The 6000-nt window shown below is 41.7% G+C and overlaps 1 long non-coding RNA gene across 1 annotated transcript in view; it reads right to left on the reverse strand.

Moving 5' to 3' along the window:
* LOC146805485 (uncharacterized) overlaps positions 1 to 5312 on the reverse strand; it is a 106498-nt gene extending 101186 nt beyond the window's left edge. Inside the window, exon 1 of the long non-coding RNA XR_014967464.1 lies at positions 5187 to 5312. This is a non-coding gene — a long non-coding RNA (uncharacterized LOC146805485). The remainder of the gene's footprint in view (positions 1 to 5186) is intronic.
* Between the last annotated feature and the right edge of the window lie 688 nt (positions 5313 to 6000).

Raw genomic sequence — 6000 nt, forward strand, 5'->3', positions numbered from 1 at the left:
CACTAGCAAAATTCCATAAGCTTCTTCCCTGGGAATGACGGAAAAAAGTCCAATAACATCAGTTTTTTTCCATGGACCATTAGCTAACAGGACACTATTCAGTTACTAATGCCTTAGCAGAGTTGTCACTAGAAACCATTGCCTGCCTGATTGTACCCATTTCTTTACCTTATTACCAAGGCCAGGCCACTAATATTGCTCCCGTACATGTCTCCTAGTGCCAGATATCCCAAAATGACTCTCATGAGCACATTCAATTAGTCTTTTTCCTATACTGAAGGGAGGAACAACTTTATCTTTTCTAAGAGTGAGACCATTTTCAATTCCTAACTCATCACAAATCTTCTGAAAACTCATACGTTCACCTGAAATACCATTTGTAACTGGCCACCTTTCACATATATAATGTTGCACCTTCAGCAAGGTCTTGTCTTTGCTAACTTCTTCAAACCATCTCTTCCTAGTAATAGCTTGTGAACCAATTGAACGTCCCTCCATTTTGCTAATGTCAGAAAATATAAAAGCCACGTCTACTCTGCTTCCTGACTGTCATCTAAATGTTTTACTCTGGTTGGTAATCTCAGCATACAATCAGCGTACACATTTTTCTTCCCTGGTACATACTCAATTTGATACTGCAATCCTTGTAGTTTCGTAGCAAGTCTAGCTGACCTTGCAGTCATAGTTCTCCCATCACCAGGCGACAATATATTAACTAACGGCTTGTGGTCAGTTCTCACAATAAATTTGGTATACCATTCTGTAGTGTTCAGTGCACCATACACAGGTCTATAGTTCTGTTTCGATTACAGAATAGTGTCTGATTTCTAGAGCCATATGATATGATCCATTCATTTTTACCATCACACTGCATTAATACTGAACCTAACCCACAAGTACTGGCTTCAACTGCTATAATATATTGTTTCCTGCCAAAAGTAGCTTTAAGCACTGTGCATTAATAATTTCTTTTTTCTACAAGTCAAAAGCTTAAATTTAAGAATTCTCCTAAACATACTTTAAATGTATCTGTAAGAGGGATATTAAAATTCCAACTTTAGTAGAGTAGTCTTGTATGAATTTAGAATAGAATTTGGTTAATCCAAGAAAAGCCGCTAACTTTTCTTTCGTGGTGGGAATAAGTGCCTCTGGTTTTGATTCAACATGGCCACATTTTGGTTTAATGCTTATATTAATGATGGTGTGTCCTAAGTAATCAACCTCTTGTTTGTGAAATTTTACATTTTGATAGTTTGAGGGTAAGACCTTTCTCTTGTAGGGTCGTCACCACCTTGTACAAATTATGGTCATTACAGCAATGTATTGCCCGAAAACCAAATATCGTCTTGAAAAGCCACTAAACCTTGAATCCCCTAGAGTTTTCTTCATTAATCTTTGAAAAACAAAAGCTGCACTTGCTTGTCCAAAGGGCATTCTGAGATAAAGAAGCTGTTACGAAGGTTTTTAAATACTTGGATTCTTCCTCCAAAAAAACACTTGTGATATGTATTGGCAAGGTCTTATGTTGAAAACATTGATGCTTCAGCTAATGTAGATTAATGGTGGGCGGAGTTGGCAGGGTGTCACTACGCGGAGCTCCACGGAGTTGCCTAAAAACTAAGGGAAACTCTGCATGAGCAGTGAGCACCTACCAGGTCTGGCGTTCTCCGCTATGCCCGGGCTGCCCTCCTCTTCGCCGTGGTCTCCTCACCGTCCTCTGAAGACATACAATGTAGGGCTTTGCTAAATTACCACCGACGAGGACGGCATACAATGTATGGGTTTGCTAAATTACGACCGGCGAGGAAACCACAGCGAGGAGGAGGGCAGCCCGGGCATGGCGGAGAACACCAGACCAGGTAAGTGCTGGTCCCTTACTCCTCACCCCTTGGGTGGGTGGCTGGGACAAACTCCGCTACACCGCGGAGTCAGAGTTTTTGCCCGAACTCTACATACCCAGCAGAGCGCGGAGTTGGCAAAACTCCGCAAACTCCACTGGCGGAGCGGAGTTTGCCACCCACCGTTAATGTAGATACCATTTCATGCAAATTTAGTAATGGATATAAATCCACCCATATTTTCTCATTAAGGCTTTGGAGATCAATGCATAATCTTAACTCTCCAGATCCATTAACAGATATTATATAACAGTTGATACCCATGGAGATGACTAAACTGGTTCAATTATATTTTTACTTACGAAGGGCCTCATTTATAAGTTGGCTGGTGGCCCGTCATTCTGCCAGGGGGCCGGAGTAAATCACTCCATCCCCCTGGTGAATGGATCGTCTACCAAGCAGACGGTAATTTATAATGCATTGGCAGGATCCACTGTCAATGCGGTTCCTGCCAATGCATTTCACTTTTTGCTGCAGGGCTGCATCACAATGACGCAGCCCTTCCCCAAACAGTTTTTTTTTAATTTCAAAAAGAAAATCCTGAAACAGGATTTTGTTTTTGAAAATCAAAAATGTAATACTTCTCCCACAATAGGAGTAATCTCTCATGGGAAGAGGGCACTAGTAGCATTTTACTTCTCCTCACCGCCAGGTTTTGCCTATCAGTGACGTACAGTACACAAATAGCTATATATCTGCCCATCCCTATTGGGTGGGTGGACATATAACCATTTCACTGACGTCTCTTACTCTGTTAGGCCATCAGGGAGGTTTGGCTATTTGTGGTTATGGAGTAGTCACCGCCGTAGCCAAACCTATGAATTGCCCGCATCTAAATCAGGTGGGCAGACCATTATGTTGGCTGTAATGATACTCCATCCCCGTTGCAACAGAGTATTATTTCCGCCAACATATAAATAGTCCCTAAGTCAGATTACATATCTTTCAACCTCTATAGGTCAGAGGAACATTTCTAACTCTATGTTTGACCAGAATGGCATTTCCCCTCAGAATTATCTTATGCTTGAAACCTTCCCTTCAAATTGGCAACACAATCATCTGTTTTCACACTGCAATGAGATAATCTGTCAATTTTATTGATTCCATTGGAATTCACAATATAAACAGGAGTATTAGCTCTTAAATCTAATTTAAATCCCATTTGTTTCCCTCTGATACACGTACCAGAAAATTCCAAAGCAGTCCAGAAGTACGCTATAAGGTAATTTTGTGACCAGTGTAACCAGCCAGAGACACATCAGGTGGAAATAACTTTTTTGTAACATAACTTCTCGTCACCACATCTTTACTTATAATAGTGAACAGGTACACAAATCCACAAAAACAGTAATGGGTTTACTTTGTAATCTAGCTACACATGAATGAAGGCTCTTGTTCTTTTGTACTATGCCACGATCATCATCTATGCTTAGCAGAACCAGGGGATTATAGCGAAAACCTCCTTCTGATTCTTCACTCCCCTTTTCTGTCACAATGTTTACTCTCCTGTTTTCAGAACTTTTAGTCACTCTGTTAAAAGAGCCCTTTTTATGGTCAGACAATTATGTGGGCATCACTAGAGAGGGAATTTGTCTCCACCCACATGTTGGGAGCCAGGAGTACGTCTTTGGATTGGGCAAAAGATGTGTATTTCCACAAAAAAGTGCTTGCCCCCCACACAGCTGTGATTATTTTGTTTATTTATCCAGCTGCCTGAGCTTGAATTTTCATGGACACACACATGACTTTGCAATGCTATTAAAGTGTCGTAGATAACTAGATAATTTATGGTGTTTTTCTCTGGCAGCAGCATAGATGGGAGGAGGACAGTCATTAACCTAAATGGATGTTTAGTCCTGGCTTGACAGTGCAGCTTTTACCTGACCTTTTAGCGTGCACCAATATTCATTCCCATGCTATTTACTAGTAAAACTTCATTTTATCATACCACATTTTTTAAAGCCAGCCCTATTGCCATTGCCAATGCTTGTTGACACTTGGCATTGACTACCACATCTATAACAAGCTAATATAACTTTTACCTTATCATGCATTTGTTTCTTTTAGATCTGTCATCATAATTTTTTGAACGCTGCATTTACCACAGACTTATAATCACCTCTGATTTCCTGTACAAAATGTTCAGAGTGTTCCACCCCTGTTGCTATCTCAATAGCGGCACATATAGGGACATCCTTAACCTCTCCTGTAAATTATCAGTTTTCATTAAACTTTGATCTCTTAGAATTTGTTCATAGTTGGTATGTTCAAAATCACGTATGGATGCTAGCTATCTTAATGCTACTAAGCATTGTACTATAGGCTCATCAATACCGTGTTTGCGTAAATAGAATTTGTAGTGTTCCATAAAAATATTAGTTCTTCATCCATAATGTAAAATCATTTGTTTGAAAGCATTTTGATACACATCAATATTACCAGGTCTAGGTAACGGGGTAGATTCTTAAAGTCCTTTAAACCAAGACCGTCTAAACACTGCTTTAGTACAGATTGTTTTCTATCTGCTGAGCATGACTCACCCTCTAAGAATTTAATATTAGCAATAAAAACTGCTTCCCAAATTTCCAAATCCGTATGTGGTTCCCCCAAGAGGGTGGAAATTGTGGTGATGAAACGATGCTTGAGATAATAAAATGTGAAGTAATATGTATAATTATATAAAACCTATAATACATACATACTTTTCACACTTAAACGAAACAAATGTGGCAGCACGGCACAAACGTCGGATGCACGGTATGGTGCCATGCTCTGTAGAATCAACACTACGTGCAACAGAACATCAACGAATCCGTGCACAGATAAAGAAGCAAGCCATGCACACAGCCCCCTAAAAGCACAGCTAGCTCGCAGTCCTCAAAAGTCAGACACGCATTGACAAGGCGGGTATTTGAGTCCGAAATAGACAGTAAGAAAGTGCTTATATACACCTCGTTATATAGTCCTGGGCACCTATCACTTTTCTCAGTCGTCACCACTAGTATTGCAGAAAGATATTTCAGTGTTGCAGGAGAAAAAGGTAACTTTATTGAAGAGAATAGGTGGATACAGACAGTGGAAGCTGGCACTACAAATATTTAGTGGGCCAAACAACCACTGACAAGCATGCCTTTATGGTGAACGCCAAAGCTGTCAGTCATGGCTCCCTTATAAACACTGTTTATAAGGAAGCACGACTAGGAGCTCTGGCATTGAGGCTTAAGGCAGTGCTAGTCTGTTACAGTGCTTGTCTGTGGGAAATATTTAAAAAGCTAAAAATGTTCTTACCCGCTCCGCTGGCTCGCTTCCTCCGGTCCCTCGGCTTGTCTGCAGCAATTGGATACTCCACACCAATCCCGACGCTCCGGCTCCGCTCGTGCTGCTGATAATGTTAAACAGCATGAGAGCAGAGTCAGGATTGGCTGGAGCAGACTAGCTAAACGTTTCCACAGGCACTGGGGGCCTGTGCCTGCTCTCCGCCCAGCTGTCTAAGGGCTTAAATTAGAGTTTGGTGGACGGGTTATTCCATCATAAATGTGCCATATTACAAGTGCCAGAGGATATAATGGAGTTGTAATATGATGGACAGGATATCTATCAAATTTGTGCTGGAGTAACCCGGTCCCCCAAACTCTAAATCAGGCCCAAAGACAGATGGGTGGAGTGGTTTAAAGTGCACATGTCAGGCTGGCCATCGCAAGACAGCGGGCAAGCCTGACATGGGCACTCTAAACTGGTGAAGTCAGCACCACTACCCTGCTGCCAGTCAGCAGCAATGTCCCGTCCCCCCCCCCCCCCCCCCCAAACTCGGCTTGGGCAAGAGGTAGGGAAAAATAAAATGGATTTAAATTCAATTTATTACCATTTTATTTTCAACTTTTCGGCACTGGCAGCAGGGGTTCACGCTCTCCCCCCTAATTGAGGGGCCGACACTGGACACAGATAGGAGCATCCAATGCAGCCAGCAGCACCACACCAACATCTTCACCTGAGCTCCGCCCTTTAAACATTCCTATAGCATTCTATAATTCATACAACAAGGCCACAGAAGAGCATGCGACAAATAAGCAGTTGCCACACATAGCTGTCCACATCTTATGGT

This window comes from Triturus cristatus, chromosome 8 (genome assembly GCF_964204655.1).
Source record: "Triturus cristatus chromosome 8, aTriCri1.1, whole genome shotgun sequence".
NCBI lineage: Eukaryota > Metazoa > Chordata > Amphibia > Caudata > Salamandridae > Triturus > Triturus cristatus.